This window comes from Meriones unguiculatus, chromosome X (assembly GCF_030254825.1).
Source record: "Meriones unguiculatus strain TT.TT164.6M chromosome X, Bangor_MerUng_6.1, whole genome shotgun sequence".
NCBI classification, from domain to species: domain Eukaryota; kingdom Metazoa; phylum Chordata; class Mammalia; order Rodentia; family Muridae; genus Meriones; species Meriones unguiculatus.
In genome coordinates this window covers 51,961,175-51,981,095 of record NC_083369.1, presented here as the reverse complement: position 1 = coordinate 51,981,095, position 19,921 = coordinate 51,961,175, and the positions used below count along the sequence as shown (strand labels likewise).

Here is a 19,921-nt window from a genome sequence, read left to right as displayed (position 1 = left end):
GGTGCTGGGTGCGGGGAAGTGCCTGGAGATCACCTCTCAGAGTGTGTCCTCCCGGAGGAGTCTACAGTGACCTGATTCTAGATGGACTCAGATCATGGTTAGTCTCTTTCTTCTTGGAAGCCTAGATAACTCTGTTCTGGGTTGATCAGCCCCTTCACTCACCAATTTCTGCGTTGTGGGTCCTCTCTTCTTCAGCTAAGCTGCATACTAGCTGCCGCCATCTTCAAGGATCCCTGAATCTCCAATAATCTTCCTTTTAAAATTCTGTTTGGTGGCCCTCCGAAAAACCCCTGTGAAAAATTTTACATGGGAGCAGTGTGGTGGTGGCTCATGTCTTTAATCCCAGCAGCCAGGAGATAGAGGCAGGTAGATCTCTGAGTTTAAGGTCAGCCTGGGCTACAGTGCAAATTATGGGACAGCCAGGCATATACAGAGGAACCTTGTCTCAGAAAAGAAAAAAAAAATCTACATGGATTTTATTTATTTATTTATTTATCTATTTATTTATTTATTTATTTATTTTAGTGTGCCCATCTTTATTTCCGTTATTCCTGTCTAAAAATCCTTATTTTTCAATAATATCAATGCATCTTGCTGTCCATTCTCTCTACTCTTTAAAGGCTTCCATGGGTTTCTGCAAATTCACATGGTCAGAACTATTTTTCAAAGTTGCTCTTGATGCATCGCTGGAGTCCTCATTGATCTACTTCATCAGCGCTTTGTATCTCTCTACAATATTGAAGCCAATAGCATACTGCAGCTTGCGTAAGCACATGGGCAAAGGTTTAGAGGACACCAGTCAGATTCCTCCAAGTGACTGGAGCCTTGAATTAAGCACACAAGCCACTAGCAGTGTCGCAGTCCAAATATGTGTCCAATCTCTTGGGTTAAAATCTTACAGGATGGCCACAGCAAAATACTAGTAATTTCAGGATTGTAATAGTTATCAAAAATGGAATAGTCGTTGGAAGATGTTCACTGTGGAGTCTTCACTTTGCTTTTGTACTTCGAACTATGGAAATCCTTGCCATACCTGGCAAAGCTGAATATACCCATATCTGCATGAATTTTTGTGTGATCTTTCACACTAAAGGAACACTTTTTTGCAGAGACTGAAACTGGTTCTAAGAACTTCACTGTCAAACCATAGAAATATGCTTCACAGTAGCCCTTGAGCCATTTTATATACACTTCACTGACAATTCTGGTGTTGCCTAGAGAGCCAATGGGCTGTATATAGATAATGTGTTTCTCTGGAGAGGGTTACTTTCAAGGATTACTGAAAAATTCTTCGAAGTCTTGGGGAACCTCAGGGTAGGAGGTGATCCAATCTGACCATGAATGCACCGTGAATGGGTCCAAACAGATTACTGGATGGCTGGAAGGCTTCTTTTATTAAACGTTGCTCCCCAGCAGCTGATTGCTCATACTCTGACACAAGCACTGGGTTCTTTGAGAGGAGAGATGTTTTCATAGTGTGGTAAAATCTGCATCTTTATACAGGAGAACGCTCCAGCTGCTGTTTTCCCACTTAAGTTTTAAGGACAGATATGTCTGGCAAAGGGCTGTGGAGGGCTCCTTCACTGGGACAGGCCCCTAGGCCGCCCTCCACAGCCCACCTACATGGATATTTATAGTCAGAGAACAGCATGGAAACCTAAATGTGTGTGGCAGTGTGGGGCCACTACCACCTTATGTTGAGATAAACATACTATTTGTAGTCCTGATTGACAATTTAACTATGTGGAAGTTGGGAAAGGTTGATATTCAATTTTGTAATATAGTTTGTTTTTAAATTTATGATTGTTTCCTCCGCTTATCTTTGACTTTGTTTTCTATATATAATGTAGTAAAATCAAATATCATTTAATAAAAAACTATTATTGTTTTGTTGTGAAGAAGACCTGTGGTTTTCAAAACCAAAGTTACTGTAATTCAAGATGCAAGCTCTCTTGCCATATATCCTTAGAAAGATTGTCTTAATACAGTTTGACACAGTTTGGTAGCATAATTCCTACTATTTGAGAACATGCTTCTTTAGAAGAACATAGATAAAATTAACTATAAATTAATAACAAGTTGTAGCCATTCATGTCAGTCTAATATGGGGATCATAGGTAATGTTGAGAAGGAACTACATTTATAAAGCTATAATCTCAGCATGAACCTGGACACTGTGTTGATTCTTATGTATATTAGCAGATCCAGGATTTATGGGGCCTAGAGACTATTTGCTTTGGAGGAATCTCTTCCTAAAAATAATACAATATTATAAAGAGGAAATTGATGAAAAAGACTAGTGAGAGTAGGACCTCAACCTAAGATTCATTAATTCCAAAGCAAATCTGGCTTTGGTAGAGCACAAAGTGACTGTGTAGATATGCTTGCCATTGTGCTGTTGCACTTGATGAAAAGGGAAACAGTTGAAAACACAGTGATGTTTTATAGAGTCAAGGATATATAGCATGTGAAAACAGCCATGAGATTGGAAAGACAGACAGCTCAGCAGGTGAGAGCACTGGCTCCTATTCCTGGAGACACAGGTTCCATTCCCAGCAACCTTCTGTGACACCAGTTCCAGAGGTCAGGCCTCTTCATGGTACTGTACATATGTGCTACATGTACATACATGCAGAAGCACACATATAATTTCTTAATTTAAAAATAAAAATGAAGTGTCAGTCTCAGAAAAGACCCCTTTGCCCAGATTTTTTTGGTTCTGTTGCTCTCTTTGTGGAGCTCCTGTCCCCTCCAGGTCTTTCTATCTCCCCCTTCTTTCATAAGATTTCCTGCACTCTTCCCAAAGTTTGGCTATGAATCTCAGCATCTGCTTTGATACACTGCTGGGTAGAGTCTTTCAGAGGCTCTCTGTGGTAGGGTCTTGTCCTGTTTTCTCCCTCTTCCAATGTTTGTCCCATTAGCCTTTCTGAGTGAAGATTGATCATCTTACTCAGGGCCCTCCTTCTTGCTTAGCTTCTTTAGGTGTACAGATTTTAGTATGTTTATCCTATATTATATGACTAATATCCTACCATGCATGAAGATTATCTAGAACCCCTGCACAGATGTAGCCCACGGTAGCTCAGTCTCCAAGTCAGTTCCTTAGTTATGGGAACAGGACTGTTTCTGACATGAACTCAGTAGCTGACTCTTTGATCATTTTTCCCTGGTGGAGGAGCAGCCTTACCAGGCCACAGAGGAAGACAATGCAGACAGTCCTGAAGAGACCTGATAGGCCAGGGATAGAGGGAAGAGGAAAAGGACCTCCCCTATCAGTGGACTTGGGGAGGGGCATGGAAGGAGATGGAGGAGGAAGGGTGGAATTGGGAGAGAGTGAGGGAGAGGACTACAGCTGGGATACAAAGTGAATAAACTAATTAATAAAAAATAATTAAAAAATAAAAATGAAAACAAAAGTCTGTTTTGGTTTAATATTAACATCATTTTATCTTATGCTTGTCATTTATATTTTTATACATTTTTACATCCTTGAATTTTGATCTATAAACACATTTTCATTTGAAGCATAATCTTTGAATATAAAACATAATTCCATATTAATTTTTAAAGTTTTTTATTTATGTTTTTGTGTTCAAGTGTGTATGTGCATGTGTGCATATGCATATGTATGGGTATGCACAAGATGTTACAGCCTTGTGTAGAGGCCACATGGCAGCTTCTAAGAGTAGGTTTGCTCCTTCCAGCATGTGGTTCTCAAGGATCTGACTCAGGCTGTCATGTTTGGTAGCCTGTGCCTTATAGCCCCTGAATAATTTCCCTAACATACAAAATACAATTATATCTTGTTTCTTAAATTTAGAAAAATTATTGGATAAATACAGGTGGAGGCTTTAAAAAATGAGTAACAGAAGCAAACCAGAAAACCAACAAAATACAGAATGACTTCCATATTGTAGAGTTAAATTTAACCATATACATATACATGAAGATTTGTGGAATATGCAATAATCTCAAATTAGAAGTTTTCTTTTGGATTAATCCAGTAATTTTCCCAGCCCATTTGAAATTCTGTTTTGGATTTCTAGTTATTGCTCTTTGTATCAGTTCCATAGGTGATCTTAATTTAATATATTCATATTTATTTTTACAATATAATTAAATACACAAATTTAAACAAATAAAAAGTACTACCCTGAGGAGTAAAAATGTTAAATTTTCACCACTAATCATGTTATTGCTATAATTTATTTTGTCTATACATGTTATAAATTAAACAATTCAATGTAATTTTTATTTAAACCCTCATTTAACTTTAAATATCATAAAAATGAGAACTTTTAAAATTTTTCTACATAGTTATTATTCCTATTTCTTTTTTTTAAAATTGTTATTAATTGCACTTTATATTCCTATTTCTTTCATCTTTTTCTATAGATATGGCTTTCCATCTTTTGTAATTTTCTTCAATTTAAATAATTTCTTTAGTATTTCTTATAGGCTAAGTATTATGACAATAATCTTGCCTTCTGATATGTAAAATAACTTCTTCTTTCACTCTCATTTCTGAAGTATATTTTACCTGAATGTTGAATTCTAAATTGATGATTTTCACCTAGCACCTAAAAAAAAATGAATCTAGGGTGGAATCCAAGATGGTGGTGCCAGGAGGACACTGTGTCTGAGGAGCAGGAGAGCAATGTCAGTTCAGTGACCAAGAGACTGAACTCTGGGCCCTAAAACACCAGCAATCGTGTTCCCCAGGTGAGAGGAAACTCCACTATGTGAAAATCAGTTGGCTCCACTCTGGTCCACTTTCAGGTCACCCAGGAAGAACCTGGAAGAGATCCCCGGTCACGCAGGCATTTGGTTGCCAGATCAGAGCCACAGGCCTGTGTATCCTGATCACCTTCCCAGGATGAACTGTGGCCAACAAAACAACAAAGACTGGGAGTCCCAGTTGCGAGAAAAACCCACAGGGAAGGAAGCAAATGGTACTGACCTCAGGTCACCCAGCCTATCCCTGGAAAAAGTCCCTCAGACCAGCGGGTGCACAGCCCAGAGTCTTACTGTGTTCCCAACTCTCTGTCACAGACAGACCTGTGCACCCCAAGGCACCATAAACTGTGTTTCCTTGTTGGGAGAAAACCACACAGTGAGGAAAAGAGCAGATCCCAGTTCAGAGCACTCAGCCAACCTTCCCTCCCACCCCTCCACGGAAAACTTCTTGGGAAAAGTTCCCAGATTCCTGCCCAGTCACTAGCTTGGAGCCAACACCCACCAGAGCCTTGGTGCTCTACGCACCACCCCAAACACAACAGACTGAGTCTTCCTGTTGGGAGGAAACCCCACGGTGGAGGAAACATCTGGCCCTACCTCAGCACACCTAGCTCTGGAAAAGTTTCTGGTTATCCACAGGCAATAGACTCTAACCTCCCACTGAACACATGAAAGCTGTACTCACCTGCCACTGATTACCACTTGGGTGCTGGAGCACAGAGCTCCAACCTCAGACCTACAGAAGCTTGGGATCCCAGAGATCAACCCCCAGATATTACTCCAAAGGGCAACCAGTTATTGCTAACTAATCTGACCAAACCACGGGGCACCAAGGTTACAGCAGCAGTTCCCTAATTTACAGCAAGAAACCCAGAAATAGAGCAGCTTTCTTCAGGATTTCTCCGGGTAAGAGAAGAGCTCCCTTGACTAACAAAGACCACAGTTACCACTCAGGTCTGTTCGCCTGAGGTGACTTATGGCAATTCCTGAGAAATACCAGCCATTCAGTTACTATACCCAAATAGCCATAGAGGCCTCCTTCAGGAAAATCATATTCCTGCCAAGGGGATTCTCCTCACCACAGAATTCCAGGAAGCAGCAGAAACTGACAACCAACACCTCTATCCCAGTGGGTAGAGGCCAGCATAAAAGCTCAACCAACAAAAGACAGAGCAGTATGGCATCAACAGAACCCAGTTTTCCAGGGACAAGCAGCCCTGGACACCCCAGCAAAAATGAAATTCAAGAAGATGACCTTACATCTATGCTTATGAAGAGGATAACAAAGGAAACGAATAAAATGTTTAAAGGACTAAAGGAAGATAAAGTCAAACAGATTATGGACATCCATAAAGAAATACAAGAAGATGCAGCCAAACAGTATGTGGCCTTTAGAGAGGAAATATTAAATCACTGAAAGAAAAAAAAAAGAAAAGAAAAAACAAAAAACAAACAAACAAAAAAATAGGATTGTTCAAAAAAACAGCTGAAAGAATTGAAGAAAAAACAGGAAAATACAGTCTGACAGGTGAAGGAAATCAACAAAATGGCTCAAGGTCTGTAGATAGAATTGGAAAAATTAAAGAAAACAAAATGGAGGAATTGTAGAGAGAAAGAACTTAGGGAAGAAAACAGGAACTACAGAGGTAAGCATAACCAATAGACAAGGGATGGAAGAAAGAATCTCAGGTGTGGAAGATACAAAAGAAATTGATGTATCCATCAAAGACAATGTTAAGTCTAAAAAATTCCTGACAGACTGTCCAAGACATCCAAGACAACATGAAAAGATAAAACCTAAGAATAATAAGAATAGAGGAAAAAGAAGATTTCCTCTTCCAAGGCCCAGAAAATATTTTCAACAAAATCATTGAAGAAAATTTTCCCAATTCAAAGGAGAGGCCTATAAGAATAAAAGAGTCCTACAGAACACCCAACAAATTAGACCAGAAAATAAAATCCTCCCACCACATAATAATCAAAACAGTAAGTATACAGAACAAATTAAAAATACTAAAAGCTGCAAGGGAACAAAGCCAAGTAACATATAATGGCAAACCCATCAGAATCACACCTGACTTCTCAACAGAGACTATGAAAGCCAGAAGGGCCTGGATGGATATCATGCAGCTCCTAAGAGAATACAGATGTCAACCCAGGCTACTATACCCAGCAAAACTCTAGGTTTTGCAAGATGTTCAACAACAAAAGCAAATTTCAACAGTACCTACCCACAAATCCAGCATTACAGAAGATACTAGAAGGAAAAATACAACCAAAGAAAACTAACTGCTTTTAAGAAAACAGGAAATAATTAACCTCACTACAGCAAAACAAAAAGTAGTCAAGTAAACACACTAACACAGCCAACTTCAAAATCAAAGGATCTAATAGCCAATGGTCATTAATCTCTCTCAACATCAGTGGACTCAATTCTCCAATAAAAAGACACAGATGCATAAACAAGAACCAACAATCTGTTGCATAAAAGAAGCACACCTAAGTCACACCTAAGTCACAAAGATAGACATTACCTTGAGAGTAAAGGGCTGGAAGATAGTTTTCCAAAGAAGCAAGCAGGAGTAGCCATTCTAATATCTAATAAAATAGACTTTCAATCAAAATTAATAAAAAGACATGGGGAAGGACATTTTATACTCATCAATAGAAAATTCCACCAGGAAGACATCACAATCCTGAGCATCTATGCCCCAAATATAAGGGCACCCACATTTGTAAAAGAAACATTAATAAAACTTAAACCACACATGGGTCCCCATACATTGATAGCAGGAGACTTCAACACACCGCTGTCAACAAATGACAGGTCAACAAAACAGAAATTGAACAACTAAACAATATCTCTAACAGAGGCAATGAATCAAATGGACCTAACAGACATCTACAGAACCTTACACCCAAACAAAGAAGAATTTACCTTCTTTCCAGGATCTCATGGAACCTTCTCCAAAATAGACCATATAGTTGGTCACAAAGCAAGACTCAACAGATACAAGAAGACTGAAATAATCCCTTGTATCCTATCTGATCACCATGAACTAAAACTGGACCTCAACAACAATAGAAGTAGCAAAAAGCCTACATACACATAGACAGCTGGGTCAGCGAAAAAATAAAGAAGGAAAGAAAAGTCTTCCTAGAACTCAATGAAAATAAAGACACAACATACCCAAACTTATGGGATACAATGAAAGCATTGCTAAGAGGAAAATTTATAGCACTAAGTGCCTTCAAGAAGAAATTCAAAACATGTCATTCAAGCAACGTAATGGCTCCCTTAAAAGCCCTAGGGAAAAAAAAAAAAGAAACAGACACACCCAAGAAGAGTAGAAAGCTGGAAATAATCAAACTCAGGGCTGAAATCAATCAATTAGAAACAAATAAAACAATTCAAAGAATCAATGAAACCAAGAGCTGTATCTTTGAGAAAATCAACAAGATAGACAAACCCTTAGCCAAACTAACTAAAAGGCAAAGAGACACTATCCAAATCAACAAAATCAGAAATGAAAAGAGGACATAACTACAAATACTGAGGAAATCCAAACAATCATTATGTCTTACTTCAAAAGCCTGTATGACACAAAATTTGAAAATCTACATGAAATGGACAATTTTCTTGACTGATTCTACATGCCAAAGATGAATCAAGACCAGGTAAATCAATTAAATATTCCTATATCCCCTAAGGAAATAGAAGCAGTCATCAAAAGTCTACATTGTAAAAAAAAAAAAAAAAAGCCCAGAGCAGAATTTTACCAGAACTTCAAAGAAGAGTTAACAGCATTACTCTCCAAACTATTTCACAAAATAGAAATGGAAGGAGCACTACCAAACTCATTCTATGAAGCCACAGTCACCTTAATACCCAAACCACATGAAGACCCAACAAAGAAAGAGGATTTCAGGTCAATCTCCCTTATGAACACTGATGCAAAAATACTCAACAAAATATTTGCAAACCAAATACAATGACACATCAAAGATATCATCCACTATGAACAAGTAGGCTTCATCCCAGGCATGCAGGGCTTGTTCGATATATGGAAATGCATCAATGTGATCCACCATGCTAACAAACTGAAAGAGAAAAGCTACATCATTATCTCCTTAGATGCTGAAAAGCATTTGACAAAGTCCAACATCCATTCATTTTTAAAGTCTTGGAGAGATCAGGGATATAAGGCACATACCTAAACATAGTTAAGGCAATACACAGCAAGCCAACATCAAACTAATCAGAGGGATTGATTTAATTTCAATCAGAGACAAGGCAAGGCTCTCCACTCTCTCCATTTCTCTTCAACATAGTTCTTGAAGTCCTTGCTAGAGCAATAAGACAATTGAAGGAGATTAAGGGGATATAAATTGGAAAGGAAGAAGTCAAAGTATCACTGTTTGCAGATGATATGATAGTATACCTGAGTGACCACAAAAATTCTACCAGGGAACCTCTACAGCTGATAAACACCTTCAGCAAAGTGGGCAGATACAAAGTTAACTCAAAAAACAGTACCCCTACTGTATATAAAAGAAAAAAGGGCTGAGAAAAAAAATTAGAGAAACAATACCCTTCACAATTGCCACAAAGCACATAAAAGTACATTGGTGTGAACCTAACAAAGCAAGTCAAAGATTTGGATGAAAAAAATTTCCAGTCTCTAAAGAAAGAATTATAAGAAGATATTAGAAGATGGAAAGATCTCCCATGTTCATGGCTTAGCAAGATTAATATAGTAAAAATGGCCATCTTACCAAAAGCAATCTACAGATTCAATGCAATTCCCATCAAATTACCAACACAATTCCTTACAGACCTAGAAAGAAAAATTCTCAACTTCATACGGAATAACAAGAAACCCAGAAATTCTAAAACAACCCTCTACAATAAAAGATCTTCTGGAGGTATGTCCATCCCTGATTTCAAGCTGTACTATAGAGCAACAATACTAAAAACTGCATAGAAACAGACTGGTGGATCAATGGAATTGAATAGAAGACCCTGAAATAAATCCACACACTTATGGTCACCTGAATTTTTACAAAGTTGCCAAAACCATTCAATGGAAAAAAGATAGCATCTTCAACAAATGGTGCTGGTCTAAGTGGATGTCTACATGTAGAAAAATGCAAATAGATCCATAATTATCACTCTGCACCAACTAAAGTCCAAGTAGATCAAAGACCTCAATATAAAATCAGACACACTAAACCTGTTAGAAGAAAAAATGGGCTAAATCCTTGAACTCATATGCACAGGAGACAACTTCCTGAAGAGAACACCAACAGCACAAGCTCTAAGGTAAACAATCAATAAATGAAACCTCCTGAAACTGAAAAGCTTCTGTAAAGCAAAGGACACTGTTGTCAGAACAAAAAGACTGCCTACAGATTGGGAAAGGAACTTCACCAGTCCTGTATCTGACAGAGGGCTAATATCCAGAATATATGAAGAACTGAAGAATATAAACAGCAACAAATCAAGTATACCGTTTTAAAAATGGGGTACAGAGCTAAACAGAGAATTCTCTCTACAGGAGTATAGAATGGCAGAGAAACACTTAAAGAAATTCTCAATATCCTTACTCTTCAGAGAGATGCCAATCAAAATGACCCTGAGATTACACCTTACACCCATCAGAATGGTAAGATCAAAACCTCAAGTAAGAATACATGCTGGAGAGGATATGAGAAAGGGGAACCCTCCTCCACTGCTGGTGGGAATGTAAACTTGTACAACCACTTTGGAAATCTATCTGTCCCTTTCTCCAACAATTAAGAATAGTGCTTCCTCAAGATCCACCTATTTCACTCCTGGGCATATATCCAAAAGATGCTCAAGTATGCAACAAGGACATTTGCTCAATCATGTTTGTATCAGCTTTATTTGTAATAGCCAGAAGCTGGAAACAGCCCAGATGCCCCTCAGTTGAGGAATGGATACAGAAATTGTGGTACATTTACACAATGGAATATTACTCAGCAATAAAAAACAAGGAAATCATGAAATTTTCAGGCAAATGGTGGAAAATGGAAAAGATCATTCTGAGTGAGGTATCCCAGAAGCAGAAAGACACACAGGGTGTTTACTCAATCATTAGTGGATATTAGATATATAATATAGGATAAACATACTAAAATTTTACACCTAAAGAAACTAATCAAGAAGAAGGACTCTTCCTAAGATGCTCAATCCCAGTTCAGAAAGACAAGGAGGATAAACATCAGAAGAGGGAGAAAATAGGGAACAGGACAGGAGCCTACAACAGAGAGCCTCTGAATGGCTCTACTCTGCAGGGTATCAGAGCAGATGCTGAGACTTACAGCCAAACTTTGGGCAGAGTGCAGGGAATCTTATGAAAAAAGGGGGAGATCGTAAAACCTGGAGAGGAAAGTTGCTCCACAAGAAGACCAATAGAACCAAAAACATCTGGGCACAGGGGTCTTTTCTGAGACTGATACTCCAACCAAGGACCATGCGTGGAGATAACCTAGAACCTCTGCATAGATGTAGTCCATGGCAGTTCAGTGTCCAAGTGGATTCCATAGTAATGGGAACAGGAACTGTCTCTGACATGAACTCATTGGCCTGCTCTTTGATCACCTCCCCCTGAGGGAGGAGCAGCCTTACCAGGCCACAGAGGAAGACAATGCAGCCAGTACTGATGAGACCTGATAGACTAGTATCAGAAGGAAGGGGAGGAGGGCCTCCTCCATCAGTGGACTTTGGGAGGGACATGGGTGTAGAAGAGAAATTGAGGGTGGGATTGGGAGGGGAAGGGGAAGGGAGCTACAGAGAGGATAAAAGTGAATAAACTGTAATTAATAAAAATAAAAAAAACAAAAAAAGAATATACTTATTTTCATTTTATACTGTACTTTCATGAGAAATTACCCATAACATCATTATTTCTGTGTAAGTAATGTGTCTTATTTTCTACTGCTCTTTTACTGTTATTTCTTTGTTCTTGATTTCTACAACTTGACTGTACCGTGTCATAGTTTTCTTTCGACATATTTTACTTCAGCTTGCTTTATGTTTCTGGAAATTTCTATATCATTATTTTCTTCTTCCTACAAAAGTCGAAGATAGTTAAAACACTTTATGCACCATGTTACCTCTATCCTCACTTATGTAACTCAGAATTCATATATGTTGGAAGTTTTATAATGTCTTGGGTATTTCAAATTTTCATTTTGAATATCTTTTTTTATTTTATTTTATTTTCATTTTGAATATCTTTGAGTTCATTGACTCTTCTATTATTATGAACCCTTGTTAAGCTTATAGAGTAAAGTTTTTTCATTTCTGATATCTTACTTTGATTCTAAAATGATCACCTGTTTGATAGATTCTGTTTCTTTATTGGAATTTTACAGTTGTTTACTTATTTAGACAATTGGTTCCTCTAGGACTTTAACTATATTTTAAAGTCACTTTCTAATTTGTTAACCTGGATCATTTATAAGTTACTTAAAACTTACTGCTTTTTTCTAACTTTTGGTCCTAATTTTCTTATTTCTCTGCATATGGTATAAATTTTTAGGTTCAAGATTATCTTTGTTTTGAATTACTAACTGATCAATTTGAACATGTGTAGGATTTATTTTGTCTTATAATGTCTTCTTTAAAAACCCTTCCCTTACCGTAAGATTAATCAATTCTTTAAATATTGAAACATAACTTTTACCTTTGAGAATCAACCATTAATAATCATGATCATGACCTAGGTCTCAGAGGTAAATCTGACATGGTTAACAAGACTCTGTAAAACTCCAAATTCTCTTTCCCACAAGTAACTCAATTGAAATGTCTATATGACATGATCAGTCATTTTTTCAAGGGCTCCACAAATGTGTGGTACATGGAGCATAGTAAAATAGATAAAAGGATAAACAGATAGATAGAATGATGAAAACATAGATACTTGAGAATAGTTTTATAGAAATTTGAGAGTTATCCTTTTGTAATTTCCTTTCTCAGAGTGTCTCTTAGTCTTTGCATACCATTATTTGATTCTTAAATATTGCTTCTCCTTAACTTGTAGTTTATGTGTCATTTTTGTTGACAATGAGATAAAAATTGTATGAACATTTGTCTCATAATTGTATTCTGAGTAAGGATACATGTATTTTTACTTTTGGGTTAGTGTGTGTGTCTGTGTATTCACATGTGAGTGCAGATAACTTGGGAAGCCATAAGAGGATATACTCTCCTTAGAGCTGAAATTACACGTGGCCATAAGCCACCTTGTCTCGGATGCTGGGAACTGGATTCTTAACCTCTGAGTATTCTCTCTAGCCCCAGTAATATAAAATTTTAATTTGCAATTATTTTCTTGCTCAAACATTTGACATATTAGATTAAAATGAAGAGGAAGAGTGCCACCTGCTTCTCTGTAATTCAAGTTACTTTTGTCACTTTATGTGCCAAATTCCACAACCAATGTCTTATTTTCTTGACTGTTTCTGATTAATCTTTTGTGACTCTTGTTTCTGAACCTCTTAGCAGTATGAAGTCTCATATCTGCTCCTATAGATTGACCTCGACTTCTAGAATCTGATTGATGATATATCTCTAAGTAATCCAAAACTTCTAATAAAATGTGACTTTATTGAGCAATTTCATTCAACCTAAGTTACAATGCAGTAGAATAGTCTGCCAATTAGTCAGGGAAGCAGAAATGCATACCACTTATCCTTAAGAAATTTTATTGTTTAGCACAGAAGAAAGAAAAAACAGCTTCTTATTGAGGGAAAAATAACTTCTTATTCCTTTACTAAATGTATTTTAATATCAGTCTAAGAGACTGATAAACCAGCAAAGTGCTTGCTGTGCAAGCATAGGATATGAGTTCCATCCCTAGAACTCACTTTTCTTAAGCTGGAATAGTGCAGTGAACTTCTAAGACAATTGCTGAAGAAGTGAAGACAAGCTTCCATGAGGTCATCAAAAAAGAAGAAAGTGTTAAGCATCATAAAATGATGTTAACTTTCTTCTAGAATATAACATGAAACAGTAGTGAGAGGATCTAGCATTATGACTCTCTAAAGCTGAGAGAGACACGATAGATTCAGTATGAGGTAAAAGAATAAAAGTGTTGAGACAGAAAATCAGATAGGAATGTTGAGACAACATACCGGTCTGGTAAAACTTACAAAAGTAGAGTCATAGTGAAGTTTTTCTTCATATAATATTTTCAAAATAGGAATAGTTAATATTTTCTTGGGAAGATATTTAAGAAAAATAAAGACTGGGTAAGAAACATCCCCATGTGAATTTGGTTTTACATAATGCCCTTTTATGTATCTTTATTTCTATTAGACTACAAATTATAAAAACATTTGGATTTCTTGTCTTTGTATTTCCATAGCTGCTCATAGCCTTAATTAGAGAAGTCTCTTTCATCAGTGAGCAGTAGTTAGTGCAGTCACTAATAACAGGAAAAAGTGTTAATAATAAGAGATACAGGAGTGACCATTGCTAAAGAGTGTCTTTTTCCATTCTCGCCGGGACCTGGATTTCAGCAGGGGCCTAGAACTAGGCTTTTGGATAGAAAATGGGGGTTCTGTTGGTTTTTGTTGTTGTTGTTGCTTTGTTTTGTTTTTGCATGTGCTCCTTTTTTGTTTGTTTAGTATTTATTACAAATTATTGACTTTCTATCCTGGCTGTACAACCCTCCTTTATCTCCTTCCAGTCCTACCCTCCATCCCTCTTGCCCCTCTATGCCCCTCCCCTAGTCCCCAGATAGGGGAGGCACTCCTTACCTTCTATGTGACGTTGGCCTATCAGGTCTCATCAGGACTCACCGCATTGTCTTCTTCTGTGGCCTGGCAAGGCTGCAACCCCAGGGGGAGGTGATCAAAGAACTAGCCACTGAGTTCATGCTAGAGGCAGCCACTGTTCCTCTTACTAGGAAACCCACTGAGACTGAATTTATGGCCTCAACTGAGCAGGGGTTTTAGGTCCTCCCCATGCATGGTTCTTGGTTGGGATATTGGTCTCTGCAAGGCACCCTGGGCCCAGTTTTTTTGTTTTTTTGTTTGTTTGTTTTATTGTTTTTGTTGTGTTTTATTTTGTGTTTTCTGTTTATCTCTTTGTGGAGCTCCTGTCCCCTCCAGGTCTTTCTATCTCCCCCTTCTTTCATTAGATTCCCTGCACTCTGTCCAACTATGAGTCTTGGCATGTGCCTTGGTATCCCAATCAGTAGAGTCTTTCAGAGGCCCTCTGTGGTAAGCTCCTGTCCTGTTCCTTGTCGTCTCTCAATTCTGATGTCTATCACATTTGTCCTTCTGAATGAGGATTAAGCATCCTCACCAAGGTCTTCCTTGTTATTTACCTTGGTTAGGACTACAGATTTTAGTATGACTACCCTATATTATATGTCGAATATCCACTTATAAGTGAGTATTTACCATGTATGTCTTTCTGCTTCTGGGATAATTCACTCAGGATAATCTTTTCTAGTCCCCACCATTTGCCTGAAAATTTCACGATTTCCTTGTTTTCAGTTGCTGAGTAGTTTTCTGTTGTGTAAATGTACAATTTCTGTATCCATTCCTCAGTTGAAGGACGTCAAGGTTATTTCCAGATTGTGGCAATTAAGAATAAAGCTGCTGCAAGCATGGTTGAGAAAATGTCCTTGTTGTATACTTAAGCATAATTTGGATATATGCCTAGAAGTGGTATAACTGGATCTTGAGGTAGCATTATTCCTAATTTTCTGAGAAAGGGCCAGATTGATTTCCAAAGTGGTTGTATAACTTTACATTTCCACCAGCAATGGAAGAGGGTTTCCATTTCTCCATGTGTTCAGTTTTTTCCAGTGGCAGCTAGAGCACTTTAGGGCAAGGTCCATGTGCTAAACCGGGGTATGGAAAAGTTTTTTCCACAGTGTTACAGGTTACCTCTTTTTTTTTAATGAGATTCCAGGTGGCAGTGGAAACTCAGGTGTTCCAAAGTCTATGGTGATACCAAACTGTTACAGCTTTTGGTTAAGCTGGTATGTTGAGTACCATGGCAAAGATGTGGGCAGAAGCCCATTCCTGGTCAGCTTGCAGCTGAGATCACAACCTGGTAAGGACCAGGCCCAGTGGACTGGAGGGCAGACTCAGCAAGACAAGGCTAGGTAGGGAAAAAAGACAAATCTGAGATAATCATGATAGAAGGCTAATGGTAGCAAGAAGCACAAAACCCCAGAAGCATGCATACACCTCCAGCACAATTATTTAAAACAAAGACTTATAAACCTTGGGCAGAGGGAGGGGTTTCCAGGGTGAATGTGTTTGATTTGCTAGGGTCATGGGTCAAATATACTTGATTTGCATGTTGTGGTACAGTGCCTCATTTACATGCAGCAGCACGGTACTATCACAGGAAAGAGAATACAATATCTAATTATCCTATGTGTGAAAGGATCTCCAGGTAAAGTCAAAGGTCAGTTGGAAGGTCAAGGCATGAAGGCATTTTAACATAGGAGGTGTATTTCCATGAATAAAAACTAACTGAACCTATTTCATTATCAGGGAAGGGTCTTGTCTTTAATCTTCCCTGAGAAATATGTGATGCTTCTTACAAAACCTGGGGTCACCCAGATTAGAGGGGGTGGCACTTTTAGAACCTGGCTACAAAAAAGGAGTCTATCATAGATTAAGCACAAACAAATGTCTACACAGAGAAGCTCCACAAAATGAGATATGTACATCATTACCTCCAGGGCCCAGTGAATATTAGAGAAGAGGGAGTAGCAAGAAGAAAGGCCCTTTGGGATGGGGAGGAGTACTCTGAAGTTCTGTCTTCTGGATATGGCCCTAACATTGAAATTATGAACATGCAGCAATCATGGATACATGCACAAGACTGAGAATATCAATATTCCATTAAGAATGGGGCGGGTAGGGGTTGTGAAACTCCACCTTTCCAAGAGGAGCAATGACTAGTTAATAGTTGCCAGGGGGAATGGAATAGCCATTGGTAATTTGCCCATACTCCATGTTCTAGTAAATAGCATCCTGTTGATGTTCAAAAAAGCAGTCCCAATTAGACTCAGTAGGGGAAAAAAAAGAGAAAAAAAGGAGGAGGACAAGTTGGAAAGAACAAGATGATCAGAATATCGGGAAGGAGAAAAAGAGTAATGGAGGGGTAAAGAGTGAATATGATCACAGTATATAATATATATTAAAAAAGAAAAAGAAAAGGAATATAGCTAGAGATAACCATAATAAACGTGATTGCCTCAATAAGAATGGCCTCATGGGCTCAAATGTTTTAATACTTGCTCATCAGTTTGGAAAGGGTTAGAATGTATGGCCCTGTTGGAGAAGATGTGTCATTACAGGTGGTCTTTGGAACTTCAAAAGATTAGCACCATACCCAATACATTCTCTACCTTTTGCTTATAGTTCAAGATGTGAGCTTTTAGCTGCTCCTGCTGAGCATACCTTTACTCTACCATCATGGACTCCAAGCCCAATTAAATCTTTTTTTTAAATTTTTTTATAAGTTGCATGGGTCATGGTGCTTTTAATCACAGCAATAGAAAAGTAATACTTAAGTTGGTATCAAGGTGTGACTATTGTCTTGACAGACCTGACCATGTGGTGTTTTAGAGGAAATTACAAAACTTTAGAAATTTAGAATAGAAAAACAGTTGAACACTGTAAGCATAACTTAAAGGTGCAGTGCTATTGGGGCTTGGAAGACATTAGGGCTGAGAAACATGCAGACTGGAACATGGAGTATGGGCAAATTACCAATGGCTATTCCATTCCCCCTGGCAACCATTAACTAGTCATTGCTCCTCTTGGAGGGGTGGAGTTTCACAACCCTTACCTACCCCATTCTTAATGGAATGTTGCTCAAGTGGTTTCAGAAAAGAATAATATTAACAACTGGGCTAGAGACTGTTAATTTGATATTTTGACAAAATATGTGTCTACCTTCTTCCCGCTTTCTGAGAAAAATTAAAAAGTTATTTACTAATTTCTTTTTTGGAGGATACTTTCTGACAGCTGAATATTGACTTTGTTGTATGGTTGTTAGTTATGAATTGTATGCAGTTCTACACTGAAAGAAGATCAAATAAGGCAAAAAAATACAAAATGAACAGTTTGTAGGAAAACAACATTAGGAAATTTAATGTTGACAACAAAGCTTGTGCTGAAAGAAATATATTAAGGAGAAGCATTGGAATAAAGAGAGTGCCCTCAGAAAAAAACCCTCACTCCACTAAGCTTTCAAAGAACCTTGCGAAAGGACAAGGCCTGGGGAATTTTCTGCTCCTAAAAAACAACAACAAAACAAAATTGCTGCAAATGTGATTCAAGGCAGGCAGAAATCACCCCTGTAGTGAAACTTAGAATGTAGTGTTGGCTTTGGAGCCCTGAAGGATATAATAGTAAAGGGGATATAGAATGTTCCCCTTTGGATACAGAAAAGCCAGGTGTTGGTGAATCTCTTCATGGAAGTTCTGAGAAGCCATTATATGAAGTTCTGAAAGTAAAGCCTAGATTGGATTGCAGATTTCAAGAATATGGAGATGCCAGAGCCATGATACAGTGTCCATGAGAGATACACACAGAGACTGGAACCAAAACAAGAGAAAAAAGTATTATGTATCAGGTAACAAAGCCAGAACCGTTTAAACCTTCTGATATCAGACATGGAACTCTAGGATTTGGAGTTTGACTGTTGTTTGGTCTTGCTTTGGTTCAGTATTTCCTCACTAAACCGTCTCTTTTGGAATAGTGCTGTATATTCTGTGCCATTGTGTATTGTAAATACATAATTTGCTTTTTTAATTTTATAGGAAGTTGCAATTAAGAGATTGTCTTCAGATTTTTTTTTGTTTTTTGGCAGTTCTGCAACTTTATTTGACATACAGTTTAGTTCTCATCCACATTGACCGTCTGTAGATTTTTGAAGGTGGTCACCGGCACATAAGTTACCAATGTGTAGAGCTTATTTGGTGAATCCTCATCTTCATTACATTTTCTGGACAAACATTCCTTATTCCTTTGGCCCAGACAGCTTTATTGAGCTTTGTATCTATGCGCACATCTAGAGTCCCCATCTCTTTCATGGCAAACTTCCGAATTTCTTTGAGTGCCCGGGGAGCACTCTTCTTGAAGCCCACGCCATGGATACGCTTGTGGATGTTGATGGTGTACTCCCGGGTCACCACCTCGTTGATGGCAGAGCGGCCCTTCTTCTTCTCGCCACCCTTCTTGGCGGGAGCCATTCTGCCCGGGCCAAGCTGGAAAAGCTTGTCTTCAGTTTTTGAAAAGACTTTGGAGTTTAGAATAGATTAGACTGTGAATGACTATGGAAACTTTGGAAGTTGGACTAAATTCACTTTACATTGTGATTGAATGTGGCCAGGAAGTGGAATGCATTAGATTGAATAAGAATGGCCCTCATAGGCTCATATGTTTTAATACTTGGTTCCCATTTAGTGAAAATGTTTGAAGAGTATTAGGAGGTGTAGCCTTGGTGGAGTAGATGTGTCACTGGGTCAGGCTTTGAGGATTCAAAAGCCTTGTACCATTGCCAGTGTGCTCTGCCTCGTGCTTATGGTTTGAGATGTAAGCATTTGTGCAACCGTGCCTTTGTTCACCATTATGTACTCTAATCCTCTGAAACAATAAATACAATTAAATGCTTTATTTTGTAAATTGCCTTGGTCAGGCTAGAGAGATGACTCAGAGGTTAAGAGTGCTTCCTGAAAAAGATAGCATCTTCAACAAATGGTGCTGGTCTAACTGGATGTCTACATGTAGAAAAATGAAAAGAGATCCATACTTATCACCTTGCACAAAACTGAAGTCCAAGTGGATCAAAGACCTCAACATAAAACCAGACACATTAAATCGGCTTGAAAAAAAAGTGGGAAATACCCTAGAACTCATTGGTACAGGGGAAAACTTCCTGAACAGAACACCAACAGCACAGGCTCTAAGAGCAACAGTCAATAAATGGGACCTCATGAAACTGAAAAGCTTCTGTAAAGCAAAGGACACCGTCGTCAAAACAAAGCAACCACCTACAGATTGGGAAAGAATCTTCACCAACCCTTTATCTGACAGAGGACTCATATCCAGTATATATAAAGAACTAAAGAAGCTGAAAAGCAGCAAACCAAGTAATCCACTTAAAAAATGGGGA

The 19,921-nt window shown here is 38.2% G+C and overlaps 2 pseudogenes; both read right to left on the bottom strand.

Annotated features, from left to right (window-relative positions):
* Positions 1-565: 565 nt before the first annotated feature.
* On the bottom strand, positions 566-11,774 carry LOC110543588 (archaemetzincin-2-like; annotated as a pseudogene).
* A 6,842-nt stretch (positions 11,775-18,616) lies between these two features.
* Positions 18,617-19,014, bottom strand: LOC110542911 (large ribosomal subunit protein eL31-like; annotated as a pseudogene).
* Between the last annotated feature and the right edge of the window lie 907 nt (positions 19,015-19,921).